The sequence below is a fragment of the Schistocerca serialis genome, chromosome 8 (assembly GCF_023864345.2).
Source record: "Schistocerca serialis cubense isolate TAMUIC-IGC-003099 chromosome 8, iqSchSeri2.2, whole genome shotgun sequence".
In the NCBI taxonomy this organism is placed as follows: domain Eukaryota; kingdom Metazoa; phylum Arthropoda; class Insecta; order Orthoptera; family Acrididae; genus Schistocerca; species Schistocerca serialis.
Window position 1 is genome coordinate 543,978,258 of NC_064645.1, and position 18,522 is coordinate 543,996,779.

The 18,522-nt window shown below is 42.4% G+C and overlaps 1 pseudogene; it reads left to right on the forward strand.

Moving 5' to 3' along the window:
- The first annotated feature begins 3,291 nt into the window (after positions 1-3,291).
- LOC126417881 (5S ribosomal RNA) lies at positions 3,292-3,409 on the forward strand (annotated as a pseudogene).
- The last annotated feature ends 15,113 nt before the right edge of the window (positions 3,410-18,522 follow it).

Consider the following 18,522-nt stretch of genomic DNA (forward strand, 5'->3'; position numbering starts at 1 on the left):
ACTGCTGAACATCACTGAACTCAGTTCAGGAACTACTAATTTTACTGCACCAGAGCCAGTTTTGATTTTAGGAAATATACGACTCTAACACTTGACTAATTTCTAAGTGCCAAACACGTATCAGCTTTCCTAAAGCTCATCTCTCTTGTACCAGTTCATATTTTAATTAACAAGATAGATGGTTCAAAACATGACAAACTACCTCCGGATGAGAATTAATTCAGTTTGCCTTTACAGCAGCATAGATAATCATCTCACTTAGGAACCTTACATCTGCTATTTCTCAATCGAGAATTAAATTACTAATGAAATTCAAAACCTTTTTTCCTGTTTTAAAAGACCTCAATAGAAAAATCAACCTTAAGTTCTGCAAACTGAGAAAAGCTAATTCCAATAAATAATCTTTAATATTTTGTACTAATGATACCAGAAAGATTAAAAAAAAAACATTATTGTCTAAGCTTCATAGCAACTCACAAGAAATTCATAGGACATATACTACTCAGAGAAATGTTCCAGAATAAGTATACACTTACGCACATAATCAGTACTTCTTAACTCTCTTCATATTTATATATAAGACACGGCGTCTTCTGAAAAATCAAAGAACTAGGTTAGAGTACAATTAACACAGCATATCAAATAAAACTACTCACATATTTATGCTGTATCATTCCATTATGATCCTTTTACGCTAATTCATCAAGCACAATTTTCCCTTAGATGTTCACGAGGATACAACCCTTTCACATGATTCGTACTTGGATGTCCCAAAAGGTACGAACGAGAATGGGGTGTCATTATTTCAAATTGTCCCGCATACAGAAAAATTCAAGTCTTATTCCTTTTGCTGATTAACTCTTTTGATGGTATAGACGTGTTCTTTGCATTCCGTGCTCAGGCGACTTTTGTTATGGCTGTACTGATCATCAAAGTCTGCGTCCCCTGCTGAGAGCTGGCGTTCTATCCGATATGAAACACTTATACCATCCGATTTTTCGAAAGCACTTAAGTTAGGAAACTTGTCTTTTGCATATCTTACAGTCTGATATCTTCACTCGAAAAACGAACTGAATTTATTTTCGTAGTCTTCCATCATACTTTGCTGCATCACGAAATTGTAAGGTGCTTGCAGAAGTAAAAACTCATTGCGTAAACTTATTGTACGGTTGATTTTAGCTCATGCTTTGCAAGAAAATGAAATGCAGATAAGATACTGAAATTTTATTTAAAATCGGGAGCCGAGAGATATCTCATTTCGTTGGCTAGTTATTGTGTTTTATATCCGATGGACGGTGGATCGCTACGCGCGCAGTTCCGTCGATGCGGACTTGCCGGCTGCTACAAAATACTGGTCATCCATTTTTAATATTTTTTTTTTATATTAAGTCTTACGGTCTGAGATCTTCACTTGATAAATGACTGGATTTGTTTTCGTTAAAAGCCATAATTTCTGTGCTGAAAGAAATTAAGTAAAGCATTGCGCGAAATTTTAAAGAATCGGCAGAGGTAAATATGCCTTGCGTAAACTTTGCGTTTGGTTGATAGCTCATACATTGCTGGAATTTAAATGTATATAATGTATCCAAAATTTGTTTCAACCTGGGAGCAGAATGATAAGTAGCTTTTTTCTCGAGTTTTTGGGTTTTATACCTGAAGAAGCGTCGTGCGCGACGCGCCCATTCACGTCCTTGCTCATCGCGAACGATGTAATCATAACATTCTTCACATCTCATAAGCGATTCGAGATATCGAAACAAGGTTTTCTGAAAATGATAGCACGCAATAATGCACATATGGTGCATGGTAAATACTCGAAGTTTTTTTGTTGACGGAGATATGGAAGTAACTCATCTGAAGCAATAAGAGGTTGCCTGCTGAAGACGCATTCAGACGTCCATTGCACTGTACGAAAACCCAAGTAGTGCGTATATGTACACTCATGTTCAGATAAAATGCAGAACACCTTGAAAGACTAGACATAGGAAGTTCATATTCGCAGGACGGTATTTTCTGCAGAAATGATCGGCATTTGAACGATGTCGGCTTCGAGATCAATATCGATATCGCGGCGCACCACCACCTAGTGGTAAAATCTACCTGCGGCTCTCGTTGTTGCTGTAAACCGAAGGTAATGGATCAGTGTGACAAGAAGACTTACAGGGTCCTCGCAGACGTACGCGTGAACCTTACCATCAAATCAGTGATCCTGAAAGAGGGCGCATTATTGGCATGAGAGAATGTGATCCTTCTATCAAGGAAATTGCTGCTCGTATGGGACCAAGTGTTCCGGCACAACGGGTGTATGCAAAATGCTTCATAGAAAGCCTACAACCCGACGAGACGGATCAGATAGTACCACCTGGCCCATCTCCGAGAAGAATGACACCTCATCCGAATGGCATAGCAGGACACATCTGTGTCGTCCTTGGCTCTTGCGCAGCGGTGGAACAGTGTAACACATCGCACACTATCAGGGAGGACAGTCCGTCACAGTTCACCACGGCAAGGGTTACGGGTGCGTCGTCCATCTCTTTGCCAACTTTTGACGAATGTGCAGAAATATGCTAGACGGCAGTGATATATGGAACGACGTCGCTGGGGACAGGAACGGCATCAGACAGCATGTGGGCAAATCCTGGTACACAACTGAAAATTATGTCTGCATTTTGGTTCGCCACTGTCAGCGGGGAGTGGTATATCAGTGACTGTATTCGCGCAAGACATTCAGCGCCAACTCAGGTCCCTATGTTGAGGGATGCTACTGTCTACAGCGACAAATCAGAATTGGTGCGTGTCCCAGGCACTGTCACCAAACTGACCTACTTGAATGGCATCCTGCTACCCGTAGCCATAAACTTTCTGCACGAGACGACAGACGCCATTTTTCAGCGAGACAATGAGCGGCCACGGCCACATGTTGCTCCACGAACACATGCCATCTTGGAGTTACAGGATGTCAGCCTTTTGTTCTGGCCCATCAAATCACAAGACATGTCGCCGGTACAAAATGTGTGAGATATGGTGAAACGACAGGGGCAGCACTGTGACCCAATGCAACCCACACCACAGACGAACTTCGGAACCAGATGAATGCAACATGAATGGCCACACCACTGGACGCCATTAGCGCCCTATATGGGTTGATGCCATAACGAAATGGTTGACAATGAACGCCGTTGTGTCCTTAGGAATACCTTGCCTCCAATCAGGAATTCCTGAGGCCTGAACCTCTTCTTCTCGAATACTGCTTTGTTCTTCATGTATTTCTCTGTCCGAGACACTAATATTTCCAACGGCCTTGCCGTAGTGGTAACACCGGTTCCCGTCAGATCACCGAAATTAAGCGCTGTCGGGCTGGGCTAGGACTTGGATGGGTGACAATCCGGTCTGCCGAGCGCTGTTGGCAAGTGGGTTGCACTCAGCCCTTGTGAGGCAAACTCAGGAGCTAGTTGAGCGGCTCCGGTCTCGTAAACTGACATACGGCCAGGAGAGCAGGAGAGCGGTGTGCGACCACATGCTCCTCCATGTCCGCATCCAGTGACGCTTGCGGGCTTAGGATGACACGGTGGCCGGTCGGTACCGTTGGGCTTCGTGGCCTGGGGTTGGGTTGTTTGGGGGAGGAGACCCGACAGCTAGGTCTTAGGTCTCATGGGATTAGGGGAGGAAGTCGTCCTGGAGCGGTTTATGGAAATCACGGAAAACCTAAATCAGGATTGCCGGACGCGGGACTGAACCGTCGTGGCCTGTTCGGGAGGAGTTTAGTTTAGTTTTTATATACTCTTATTGTTCCTAATTTCTCATCCGATATCTTTGGAAATCTGTGGTAAGTTCCTAAGGGACGAAACTGCTGAGATCATCGGTCCCTAGGCTTACACACTACTTAAACTAACTTATACGCTAAGGACAACACACACACACACACACACACACACACACACACACACAAACACACATGCCCGAATGGCCGAGGGATGACTCGAACCTCTGTCGTGGGGAGTTGCGCGAACCGTGGCAAGGCGCCCGAGACCGTACGGCTACCCCGCGCTACGATTAGTATCTTTAACAGGAGCTCAACATATTTACCCACATACTTCTTTACTTTTGTTGATACATCACCTCCTTAAGCCTAACTAACCTAAGGAGATACCACACACCCATGCCCGAGGCAGGATTCGAACCTGCGACCGTAGCGGTCGCGCGATTCCAGGCTGTAGCGCCTCGAACCGCTCGGCCACTCCGGCCGGCGTGGATTTTTCGTTCTTTCTTCGAGTTTACCAAGATAGTCGATGGACGTCATTTGTCTGTATGACAGTACGTTCACATGAATCCGTTCAGTTTACTGAAAACACGTACTACGGGATTTGATTCAACGAAATACTATGAAGTTGCAATTTTCTTGATGTTGGCTTGTGCTAGTGCATTCGGCAATGATAGCAGGTAAAGTCTGATGCATTGTCCGAGACTAGAGCACACAGCTTGCGCACATGTGGAATTAAATCATTTAGAAGACACTTTCAAATCTGTGAATTGGTGAACGTCTTAACACAATTCAGTCCCAAATACTTCGTAAAGACGTCAAAGGCGATCAAAGATTATTTGCAACCAATGTAAGCTTTCCAAAGGCTGTATTCTTCTAGATTCAAGGTTCACGAAGCCAGTCTTGCATGTAATAGTTTGCACCCCTGCCTAAAGCTAAGGATCTGACTATCGCAATAGACAGTGATTTGTGCACCATATCAATAATACTGGAATTTATGGATGGTACAAACAATTGCTAAGGCTTCCCGTTTTCTGGTGGTATACAATCTCTCCCAGTACAATAAAGTTCGGCTAGCAAAAGCTATTGGACAAAGTCTCTGTTCTCCACCTATTTTTTTATTTTTATTATTATAATTTTTTTTTAAAGACCAGCACATAATCCCTCAGATGATGAATGTGTCATCAGGCCAAACTACAATGCCATGTCCAGACGATAAAAGACCTTTGCATTGATGAGAGCTCGTTTAATTTCACTGAATCCATTCTGACATTCAACTGGTCCCAGCCAGGGTGCATTTTTCCGTAAGAAACTTAACTCTTCAGACTTCTGCCAGTATGTATAAGAAAAATATATTTTCCTGAAGCCTGACGAAGTTTGACATGCCAGTGGGAAACTCTTGAATACAGGCTGGAGAAGTAATGGTCTTCTTGAAACTTCTGAATTAACTCATCTAGATTTTCCAGGTGAGATTACATTTGTACATCTATGGTATTAACTACCTGAGGAACCAGAACAAGAAACCCTTTCCCACTTGCAGAGAACTGCAGCACGAAATAGTTGATGGTTGTATTATATCCCATTGAACCTTTTTAGTTATTTCTTCAGTTACTGGTTTTCTCTGTTTTTAGGAATCAGGTAGAAGCTGTGGCAATACGTTTTCTGCAGGAAAACATCCACATTGCAGGTTTGCCTCTCAGTAATCCCTCGTTCTCTCTAAAATCCGTGGTAGTAGATTCAACATTTGCCTTTTCTATCCTGCATCTTTATAGATACTCCACAAGCCACTGTGCCACACATAGCTGAAAGTGCCTTGTACCAGTACCAATCATTTGTTTTCCTGTGCCAATCTAAATAGGGCGAGGGAAAAACGACTGTCTACATGCCTCCGGATGAGCCCTAATACCTCGTATCTTATCTTCGTGGTCCTTACGCGCGTTGTACTCTTATGTTGGCTGCAGCAGAATCTTTCGGTAGTCTGCTTCAAATACCGGTTGTGTGTATATTCTCAGTATTCTCCTTCGAAAACAAGGTCGCCTACCCATTTGACTTCCCGAAGCATCTCTGTAACATTTAAGCGTTGCTAGAACTTACCAATTGTTTTGAGGTCTTCCTTTAGTCCTACCTGGTGCAGATCCATACATTCGAGAAGTACTCAAAAATAGGTCGCAGCTGTGTCCTGTATGCAGTCTCCTTTAAAAATGAACCTCTCTTTTCTAAAATTCTCCCATTATTCGCCTTTCCCACCTCAGTCCACGTTGGATGACGATCAGTTTCGTTTTAGGATAGATAAAGGCACTAGAGAGACGATTCTGATAATGGAAACAAGACTGAAGAAAAATCAAGATACGTTCATAGGATTTATAGACCTGGGAAAAGCGTTCGACAGTGTAAAATGGTGCAAGATGTTCGAATTTCTGAGAACAATACTAAGCAACAGGTAATATGAACATTATGTACAAGAGCCGACTGGGATAAATAAGAGTCGACGACCAAGAACGAAGTGTTCGGATTAGAAAGGGTGTTAGACAGTGGTGCAGTCTTTTGCCCCTACTGTTCAATACGTACATCGAAGAAGCAATGATGGAAAAAAAGAAAGGTTCAGGACTGGAATTAAAATTCGAGGTGAAAGGATATAAGTGGTACGATTCGCAGATGAAAGTGCTATCATGAGTAAACGCGTAGGAGAACTGTTCCATATATTCCTACCTTCGTTAACAATCTGTAATGGTGCACCATGCCAAATGCCTTCCGGAACTCTGGAAACGCGGAATCTGGCAGTTCCCGCTCATCCGTAGTTCGCAGTAAATCATGTGAGGAAAGGGCAAGCTGATTTGCTGACGTAAGCTTCTCAGGAAAATTTATTGTATTCGAACTGAGAATATGTTCAAGGATTCGGCAGCAAACTGAAGTTAGGGACTTTGGTTAACTTTGCGGGTGCGTTATTTTATCCTTCATATATGCTGGAGCCACTTTGGCCCTCATCTGGCCGATTGGGACTTCTCGCTAGGAGAGGGATTCGCGATAAATGCAAGCTGGGTGATGGCCCAGTGCTTTAGAGTGCGCTTTGAAAACCTAATTGGGATTCCATCCAGACCTGGTGACTTATTTGCCTTCAAATCTTTCAGTTGTTACTCTACGACAGGGATCCTCATTACTGCGCTGTCAGTACGGGAGTCTCTGCGATGGTGAAATAAAGATACGTTTGTACGAGTTTTCTGCTTGGACGATTTCTTGTACGCGAGATTTAAAACTTCGTCTTTCGTTTTGCTGTCTTCAGCTGCCACACCAGATTGGTCAACAAGGGACTGAATGGAAGCCTTAGAACCGCTTGGCGATTTTCCATGAGACCATAATTTGCTCGGGTTCTCTGCCAGATATTTTGCTAAGGTATGACTGTGGTTGTTGTTATATGCTTCGCGCATAGATCTCTTCACAGATGTAAGAATCTCTACTAACCTTTGCTTGTCATCATTTGTGCGTTCACTTTTGGTTCGTGATTGCTTTAACCTCTGCTCCCTCAACATTTTCCGAATTTCTTTACTAAATCATGAAGGGTCTTTTCCATTCTTCATCCACATGCTCGGCACATAACTTTCCAGACCACAATTTACTGTCTGGTTAAATTGCCCATAATCGCTGTACGTCCATCTTACTGGAACTAAGTGATATCAGTTCAGTAAGGGAGAAGATGACAACTGCTTATTTGCTCTTTCTTGCAGAAATATTCTCCTAGCCATCTTGACTTATTAACTTTCGTAACAATAGCTGCTGTAATCATATCATGGTTGCTAAGCCTTGTTTCTATATTGACATTGTCGATAAGGGTCGGCATATTTGTAGCTACGAGGTCAAAGACATTTCCACTGTGTGTGGGCTGCCGAACTAGTTGCTCAAGACAGTTTTCAAATACACTTGTTCAAGAGTACTTCGATAGACGGTCTTTCTGTGCCCCATTGCAATGAATCCAGAGTCATCCGACACTAGAATGGGTACGTTAAAGTCGCCTCCAACTAATATTTCATTATGTGCCTATTTACGCGCTACTGGTAACAGACTTTCTGTGAAAGTGCGTCACAGGTGGCCAGTAAAGACATCCAACAATCAACTTGGTTTCACCTACACGACCTACACGCGACCAAATAATTTCAGGGTCACACTCAACTTTCGACCTCAATAGAGACAATATTTTTGTCAGCTGTAATGAAGACCTCTAATATTTCTTCCCGATGTACGTTCCATGACTCACTAAATATCTCAGAACTTTCTACTTCGGGTTTCAATCAGGTCATGGTCCCAAGAATAATTAGGTCACACTCAACTTTCGACCTCAATAGAGACCGTATTGTTGACAACTGCAATGAACACTCCCCTCCTACGACCTCTAATCTTTCTTCCCGATATTCGTTCCACGACTCACTAAATATCTCAGAACTTTCTACTTCGGGTTTCGACCAGGTCACGGTCCCAAGAATAATTAGAGTACGAGAACTTTCCTAGGGGGCAGTAAATTCGAGAACTTTGTTATAAATACTTCGACAGTTTACTGAAAAAATTTTGATAGTTGAAATGTCTTTACTCTGAACGCCGTCTGACTTCCGTTGCCGCGTATAGACTGGCGAGTGTTTATCAGAGTAACTCAAATTACAGCCTAGTCTAAAGAACACTTATGTGCACTTCAAAAGTACTCTACTACCCGAGTAGCTGTTTCCTTGTGTAGTGCATCACTGACCAGCCAAGGGGAGTCCTACGAATCCCAACGCGTAACGCAGTTCTAGAAATCTGCAGCCAGTGACGTCACAGAGTCGTCGAAGGTTTTGGCTGAGACCCTCCACTCGGTACCGAACCAAGGGACTCCACGAGGGCTGAAGGCTGCCTGTATGAACTATGGCTTACACACAAGAAAAGTCAACCAGTTTTAAAATAAGATTGTTACAAGAGCCTTCAGCTGCAGATCTCTACCGTCGTAGATTGAATTAAGTAATCAGCATACCTACACAAAATGATACGAACCAGAAATCGAGGACATCAAATATTGTATAAATGAATCTATAGGTAAAGCTGTAAGACGTCAGTCCCAGAATCAAATACCAAAAGGGCTTAACATAAGCATGAAGAAACCGAAGAAATAACTAATGAAAAACAAAGAGCAGACGAATGTTTTCTACAATCTTTCATTGACGAGAAACATAGTATAATCGATGACCAGATGGCTGCGACAGAACAGTGTACGGCAGGCAAATGTTCGCTTTCAAAATATTAAGAAACAAAAGTGCAAAACCGAAAGTGTGAGTCTTAAGTTTCACCATTTAGTCAACAGGAAACCAACCCCTTTATTAAATTCCTTACAGCGTTTATTAACGATTCTGTCAACAGCTGCAATATTTATATAAGGCTGCTAGTTTCGAACATCACAGGTTCATGTTCAGACTTGACCTACTGAGGACGCACTGACTGTGTGTGTTCTTAACAACAAACTTGAAAGTGACAACACGTGTTCTGCATACGTTTGCAGAGTGAATGCCACAGTTCACACACGCCTCTTACCAAGTCAAGTTTGAGAACACAAACTTTTAGTCATTACCTCTCACCACGTACAACGCAGTGTTCGACGGACTTCGCTTAACGGCCGGAAGCAGCGCAGTTTCTAAAGTCATCAGTGCTAACAGACGTGTAGAACTAATTGAAATAATTAGGATAGTGGGCCGAAATTTCCGTTAATGTTCTATGACAGCAGACAACCGATACGAGCGCCTACGCTAATAGTACGACAGCACCTGCAACGCCTCCCCTGGGCTCTTAACCATATCGGATGGACTCTAAACGATTGGAAAACCGTGGCCTGGTCAGCTGTGTCCCAATTTCGGCTGGTAGGAAGAGCTGTTAGTAACCAAATCATACCCGGTTCCAGGTTTGAAACCCACCAAAGCTTAAATATTCATTAATATCACCGTTGGCTGCCTAAGTCTTCCGGCGTGAGAAGTCACCCTCATTCTGCCAACGGCCTTGTCAAAGAAGGAGGAGGAACGGACCGAGATTCAGGGCACTCTCTTGTCCTCAGTCTGAAACTGCCCCTCAATGCGGAAGAATTATCAATGACCAACGGCAAGAAGATGCAGAAGGCAACGGAAAACACTATATTACAGGCACGTAACGTGTATCCACAGGACATGTGGCTGTAATGGATTAAGTGTCATGATGACCTATCCATTGGCGTAAGATTTCGGAATAGCCCCCATTCGGATCCCTGGGAGGGGACTACCAACGGGGAGCTGACCATGACAAAAAGGTTCAATAACCAACGAAAGGATAAGGTCCTACGAATATGGACTGCCAGAAATTCGAGCGTGGTAGGGAAGTTAGAAAACCTGAAAAGGGGAATGCATAGACTCAATCGAGATATAGTAGGTGTCAGTGAAGTGAAATGGAATGAAGACAAGGACTTCTGGCCAGATGAGTATAGGGCAATATCAACAGTTTCATAAAAGGATAAAGCGTTATGAATAGGAAGGCAGGACAGAAAGTGTATTACTCCGAGCCGTTCAACGATAGGGTTGTTCTTAGTAGATCGACACCAAAATAACACCGACAACGATAGTTCAGGTATATATGCCGACGTCGCTGACTCAAGATAAAGAGATAGAGACAGTACTGAGAAAATCTAAACGGTAATGCAGTGCGTGAAGGGAGATGAAAATGTAACAGTTATGGGCGACTGGAATGCAGTTGTAGGGGAAATGGTAAAAGCAAAAAGTTACAGGAGAATATGGGATTGGGACAAGGAATCGGAGAAGAGAAAGACTAATTGAGTTCTGTGATATATGTCGGATAGTAATAGCGAATACTCTGTTCAAGAATCACAAGAGGTGGAGGTATACTCAGAAAAGGCAGGGTGATACGGCCAGATTTCAGTTACATTACACCATTATGAGACAGAGGTTCCGTAATCAGATATTGTATTGTAAGGCGTACCCAGGAACACATATAGATTCAGATCACAGTGTAGGAGAGATGAAGCGTAGGCTGATACGAGGTGCATTCAGGTTCTAAGGCCTCCGATTTTTTTTTCTAATTAACTACTCACCCGAAATCGATGAAACTGGCGTTACTTCTCGACGCAATCACCCTGCAGACGTACAAATTTTTCACAACGCTGACGCCATGATTACATGGCAGCGGCGAAGGCTTCTTCAGGAGTCTGTTTTGACCACTGGAAAATCGCTGAGGCAATAGCAGCACGGCTGGTGAATGTGCGGCCATGGAGAGTGTCTTTCATTGTTGGAAAAAGCCAAAAGTCACTAGGAGCCAGGTCAGGTGAGTAGGGAGCATGAGGAATCACTTCAAAGTTGTTATCACGAAGAAACTGTTGCGTAACATTAGCTCCATGTGCGGGTGCGTTCCCTTGGTGAAACAGCACATGTGCAGCCCTTCCTGGACGTTTTTGTTGCAGTGCATGAAGGAATTTGTTCTTCAAAACATTTTCGTAGGATGCACCTGTTACCGTAGTGCCCTTTGGAACGCAATGGGTAAGGATTACGCGCTCGCTGTCCCAGAACATGGACACCATCATTTTTTCAGCACTGGCGGTTACCCGAAATTTTTTTGGTGGTGGTGAATCTGTGTGCTTCCATTGAGCTGACTGACGCTTTGTTTCTGGATTGAAAAATGGCATCCACGACTCATCCATTGTCACAACCGACGAAAAGAAAGTCCCTTTCATGCTGTCATTGCGCGTCAACAATGCTTGGCAACATGCCACACGGGCAGCCATGTGGTCATCCGTCAGCATTCGTGGCACCCACCTGGATGACACTTTTCGCATTTTCAGGTCGTCATGCAGGATTGTGTGCACGGAACCCACAGAAATGCCAACTCTGGAGGCGATCTGTTCAACAGTCATTCGGCGATCCCCCAAAACAGTTCTCTCCACTTTCTCGATCATGTCGTCAGACCGGCTTGTGCGAGCCCGAGGTTGTTTCGGTTTGTTGTCACACGATGCTCTGCCTTCATTAAACTGTCGCACCCACGAACGCACTTTTGACACATCCATAACTCCATCACCACATATCTCCTTCAACTGTCGATGAATTTCAATTGGTTTCACACCACACAAATTCTGAAAACGAATAATTGCATGCTGTTCAAGTAAGGAAAACGTCGCCATTTTAAGTATTTAAAACAGTTCTCATTCTCGCCGCTGGCGGTAAAATTCCATCTGCCGTATGGTGCTGCCATCTCTGGGACGTATTGACAATGAACGCGGCCTCATTTTAAAACAATGCGCATGTTTCTATCTCTTTCCAGTCCGGAGAAAAAAAATCGGAGGCCTTATAACTTGAATGTACCTCGTATTTAAGAGATTCGTCAGGAAGAATCAGTACGCAAAGAAGTGGGATACAGAAGTACTAAGGAATGACGGGATAGTTCTCTGAAGCTATACATACAGGAATAAGGAACAGCTCATCAGGCAGTACAGTTGAAGAGTATATCTCCAAAAAGGGCAATCACAGAAGTTGGTAAGAAAAACTTAACTACAAAGAAGGTAACGGTGAAGAAACCATGGGTAACAGAGGAAATACCTCATTTGATGACTGGAAGAATGAAGTACAAAAATGTTAAGGGCAATTCGGGATTACAGAAATACAAATAGCTAATCATTTAAACAAATAGGAAGTCCAGGGAAGCTCAGACGTAATGGCTGCATGAAAATTGCGAAGAAATCTAAAAGGAAATGGAGGATTGACTGAGCATCTACGAAAGTCAAAATAACCTTCGGGGAAATGAAAAGCAAGTGCGGTAATATTAAGACTGCACCGGGAATTCCAAATTTAAATGACTCCGCAGGTCGTGGTCTAGGAGTAGGTTTTCTGCCTCTGGATTACTGGCTCCAGGGTTCGATTCCCGGCCAGGATGGGGATTTGCTCTGCCGGGGGATTGGGTGTTTGTGTTGTCCTCCTTATTTCATCATCATCATACCATTTGTGAGAGTGACTAGATTGGTTTGTGAAAAGAAAACGGTCTGTGTAAAAATTGGGACTTCGTATGGGCGTTGATGACCGCGCAGTTGTGGGTCCCAGAAACCTAACATTATTATCATCACTGTTAAATGAAGAGGACAGTGCACATTGGTGGAAACAGTATATTGAAGGCCTCTATGAGGTGGAAGATTTGTTTGATGTGATAGAAGAAGGAACAGGAGTCGATGTAAGGGGATCCTGTATTAGAATCAGAATTTAAAAGAACTTTGGAGGATTTAAGATCAAATAAGCAGAAGGGGGTAGATATGACATCATCAGAATTCCGAAAACCATTGGGCTTAATGGCAACAAAATGACTACTCACGTTGGTGTGTAGAATCTACTCGTATGAATCTTGCAGCATACCATCTGACTTCCGGAACAATATCGTCCACAAAATTCTGATGAATGCAATGTCACACAAGTGCGGAAATGTCACACAACCAGCTTAATAGCTCATGCGTCAAAGTTGCAATAACATATAGAAGAATGTAAAAGAAAATTTAGGATGTGTTAGATGACGATCAGTTTAGCTTTAGGTAAGGCCCCAGGGAGGCAATTCTGACATTGCGGTTGACAATGAAAGAAGACTAAGAAAAATTCAAGACACTTTTAGACGATTTGACGACCGGAAAAATGATGTCGACGATGTAATATGGTGCAAGAAGTTCGAAATTTAGAAAAAAAAATCTGGGTAAGCTGCAGAGAGAGCTGGGTAATGTACAATACGTACAATTGCCCAGAAGGAATAACAAGAGCTCACGACCAAGAACGAAGTGCTCGGATTGAAAAGAGTGTAAGGCAGGGATATAGCCTTTCGTCCCTATTTTTCAATCCGTGCATCGAAGAAGAAATGATGGAAATAAAAGAATTTCAAAGTGCAAGGATCGCAGATAAACGATTCGCTGATGACATTGCTATCCACGGTGAAAGTGAAGAAGGATTGCATGATTTGCTGAATGGAGTGAACAGACTAATGACTACAGAATATGGACTGTGAGTAAATCTATGAAAGACGAAAGTAATGAGAAGTAGCAGAAATGAAACGGTGGAAAGCTCAGTATCAGGATTGATGGTCACGAAGCAGATGAAGTTAAGGAATTCTACTAACTAGGCAGCAAAATAACCTATGATAGACGGAGTGAGGTGGATGTCAAAAGCTGACAAGCACTGGCAAAAGGGGCATTCCTGGGCAAGCGATACCTACGAATATCAAACACAGTTCTTAACTGGAGGAAGAAATTTCTGAGAACGTACCTTTGGAGCACAGCATTTTACGGTGGTGAAAGATGGCCTGTGGGAAAACTGGAACAGATGAGAATCGAAGCATTTGAAATGTGGTACTACAGACAAATGTTGAAAATTAGGTGGACTGACAAGTTAAGGAATGAGGAGGTTCTAGGCAGAATTGGAGAGGAAGCGAATATCTGGAAAACTCTGAAAAGGAGGACAGGATGTTAGGATATCTGTTAAGACATTAGAGAATGACTTCCATGGTACTAGAGATTTCTGTAGAGTGCAAAAACTGTAGAGCAAGACAGAGCGAATACGTTCTTTAAATAACTGAGATTGTAGTTTTCAAATGCTACTCTGAGTTTGACATAGGTGAAGAATTCCTTGCAGACCGCATGAAACCAATCAGAAGACTGATGACTCAAAGAAAGGAAAAGAGAACTGATGGTACGTTTCGAGTATGGCGCAGAACTCACAAGGCTGTAGCACTCTTAAAGTTCTTATGACTTCTACAGTCCATGTACGATAATTCAATAAATAATTAAATAATTCTCCCAGAAATACAATCGACAAAAAGTGTAATCCTGGCAGGGAAGTCGCCATTGTGGCGTTTCTCTCATTAGAAGGTAAGTTTGATTTTTTTTTTAACCTGCCTGTCTGCCCATACACGCCCAATGCAGGACTTTCAAGGCATATCATATTCCAATCCAGGTGAAACTACCTGCTCCATGGACCTAATATTTAAATCCCCAGTATGTACTAAGTGGTTTATTAAATTTCAATGATAATTCTTGCCCACAGTGTTTGCATCTTACTTTGTTAAATTCTTTCCTTTACAAATATAAATTTCCGCTTTTCTCAGATATTAAAGTTTCTTGAAGCGTTCCTATACACTCGTACCCCACCCCTTTAAAATTATTTGATACGTAATTAAATTCAGTTATTGAAATTACATTTAGCACTGCATAATAATCATCAATCAAATTCTCGCAATTTCCATCAGACAGATAATTTAAGTCTACCAAGAAGAACGAAGATAACTGCAGTAACTCTTGTAAATATATTTTGACCCTTTCGTAGTGCACCTACTATACCATATATTTTCTCTATCATTAAATTTTCAGTTATTTCAGACATTACATTCCGTAAATACTCTGGCCGGGTGCAGCTTTGTAATGTACACTGCGCCAGTCAAAAATCATACTGAACAACAACTCACTGTCCTGTATTTCTTTCAGCAGCGTTGCTGTCTCGAAGCACCATGGTGCTAGGAGTATTGTTGCCTTGCATCACCATACACCCAGTCCTGATTAGGTACTATATCTGACCAAGTGTTCAATAATACATTTCCACAACGTATTTTAACACAAACTAGCACATGGTAAACTTCCCATTTGTTACTTTGACTGATCACAGAACAATGTTTTCCGATACATTCTCCTACCTTCATCATTTACTTGAGGAGTAAAGCTGACACACTAATAGTCGACGTGGGTAAACCATAATATACTTCCCCTCTAAGATGAAAATGGTTGCGTCATTCAAATAAAAGGCTAATTGGACTTTTCGATCAGAAGATATTGTACCAAAGAATCTTTTATGTATTATAACAGTGTAATCAGATTTATGAGGGTTACTGCTTTTGAGTAAACAAATACCATACATTCTGAACATTATTAACCATATAAATTCCAATGAATTCTCTGTAATCCTATTGGTGGCTTTAGGTTTTCTTAAACCAGTGAGCACCTATTAGTAGTCCTGTATTGCCCTAATATTACCATAAATTGCAATTAATAGTTCTTTGCATAGCCAGAATGCATTCTGTCTCGTAGTGGTCTATAGTCATTAGTGTAAGTAGCATACTACCAGTGAACATTCATAAAACATTAACATTCACGATCTCTTTATTTCATTGATGTTATCTACCTGAGGACCAGTGTATCTTGTAACTCTGTATTATGCACATAGTTCAATGCTCTGTTACATTTGAGGACATGCTGAAGCACTTACTTCTGTCAACGTGAAACGGGAAAAAATCCTTGAACAACCATTGAAATTTTGAAGATAGTGTTCAGGTTCACCGTGTATAAACACTGAAGAGACAAAGAAACTGATACAGCTGTCGAATAACGAGTAGCCCCATCCCCCCTTCCCCACTCGGACATGCAGCAGAAATATCGCAGCTCGACGTGGCGTAGACTCGACTAATGACTGAAGTAGCGCTGGAGGTAACTGACACCATAAATCCGGCAGGGCTGTCCATAAATCCGTAAGAGTACGAGGAGGCGGAGATCTCTTCTGAACGGCACGTTGCAAGGCATTCCAGTTAGGCTCAATACTGTTCATGTCTTTGGAGTTTGGTGGCGAGCGGAAGTGAGAGCGTTTGTGGAACCACTCTGTAGCAATTCTGGACGTTTGGGGTGTTGCGATGTCCTTCTGTAATTTCCCAAGTCCGCCTGAATGCACAATGGGCATGAATCGATACAGGGGAACAGACAGGATGCTTATGTACGCGTCACCTGTCAGATTCGTACCTAGACGCATCAAGGATCCCATATCACTCCAACTGCACACGCCCGCACCATTACGAAGCCTTCACCAGCATGAAGAGTCACCTACTGACACGAAGGGTCCATGGATTCATGAGAGGTCTCCACGTCCATACGCTCGATACGTTTTGATACAAGACTCATCCTACAAGGCAACGTATTACAATCACCAACAGTCCAATATCGGGGTTGACGGGCCCAGGTGAGGAGTCAAGATTTTTTGCGTCAGCGGGCCGGGTGGCCGAGCGGTTCTACGCGCTACAGTCTGGAACCACACGACCGCTACGGTCGCAGGTTCGAATCCTGCCTCGGGCAAGGATGTGTGTGATGTCCTTAGGTTTTTTAGGTTTACGTAGTTCTAGAGCCATTTTTATCGTCATCAAGCGTACACGAGTGGGCCTTCGGCTCCGAAAACGTATATCAACGGTATTTCGTTGAATGGTTCACATGCTGACACTTATTGACGGGATTAGCGAAGCGGTCTAGGGCGCTGCAGTCCTGGACTGTGCGGCTGGTCCCGCCGGAGGTTCGAGTCCTCCCTCGGGCATGGGTGTGTGTGATTGTCGTTAGGATAATTTAGGTTAACTAGTGTGTAGGGACTGATGACCTTAGCAGTTAAGTCCCATAAGATTTCACACACATTTGAACATTTTTTAACTTGTTGATGGCCCAGCCTTGAATCCTGCAGCAGTTTGCGGAAGGGTTACACTTCTGTCACGTTGAACGATTCTCTTCAGTCGTCGTTGGTCTCGTTCTTTTTCTGGCCTCAGCCATGTCGGAGATTTGGTGTTTTACCGGATTCCTGATATTCACGGTACACACGTGAAATGGTCGAACTGCAAAATCCTCACTTCATAGCTAGCTCGGAGATGCTGTGTCCCATAGGTCCTGCGCCCAACCCAATCTAACACCACGTTCAATCTAACTTAAATTTTGATAACCTGCCATTATAGCAGCAATAACCGATTTAACAACTGCGCCAGACACTTTTTGTCTTATATAAGCGTTGCTGACCGCATTGCCGTATTCTGCCTTTTTATATATCGCTGTACTTGAATACACATGCCTATACCAGTTTCCTTGGCGCTCCAGTGTAAAATCCGTGACTGTCATCTCGTTAAACAAAACAAAAAAAACTTAGTTATGGATACAGTTATTTCATCTAAAGGTTTTTATGAACGATTTGATGAGTACCAAAATATGTAACATAAAATTCACAGACTTAGACACAACTTTTTTCATCGCCTTGATACCGTAGACATTCGTATTCGACATGAAATTCAACTTGATATCCGTGGCCGTTCCTGAGAAAAAAGGGGTGTTAACAGAGAGCCGCTTCTTTTGGGAGCACTGACTTTGAAGTTTAATTTTTTTAAACCGTCAAGGAGCCGAGAAATAAATTTCAGCCATATACTTTTACCCTTTCTTGAGAAAAAAGGGGTCTTTACAAAAGCACAGACAGATAGACGGGTAATACATTAAAAAAGCCTAGATTTATGTGATATGATTTCGGATTAACAATTTTCAGACTTTTTCTTTTACTTGTACTGTTAAACCTTACTTCTTGCCAACTTTCATCTCTGTAGCTCAACGGGAAGTACCATAAAGGTTTTGACGAGTGAATTTGCGAGTATTAAACTATGTGACATAAATGGCTGTAGCTTTAGATTGCTTATACTTGAAAGCTTAAATGTCTTACATTACCAAGGGACTGTTGACCTCGGTATAAAATAAATTTCGACTTGATACCTCTACTATTTCTTGAGAAAAACGTGACTAACAGACTGACAGACAACGTAGTGATATTATTTTTACCGATTAAGGTGCAGAACCATAAAAAAGAAGAAGAAAAATATGAATAGTTACAGGTATGAATGATTTTATGTAACTACGAAAGTGGAAATTTGTTTATTGAAATCATAACTCTAGATTTTCTCTAATCTGTTAACAATAGTGGTAA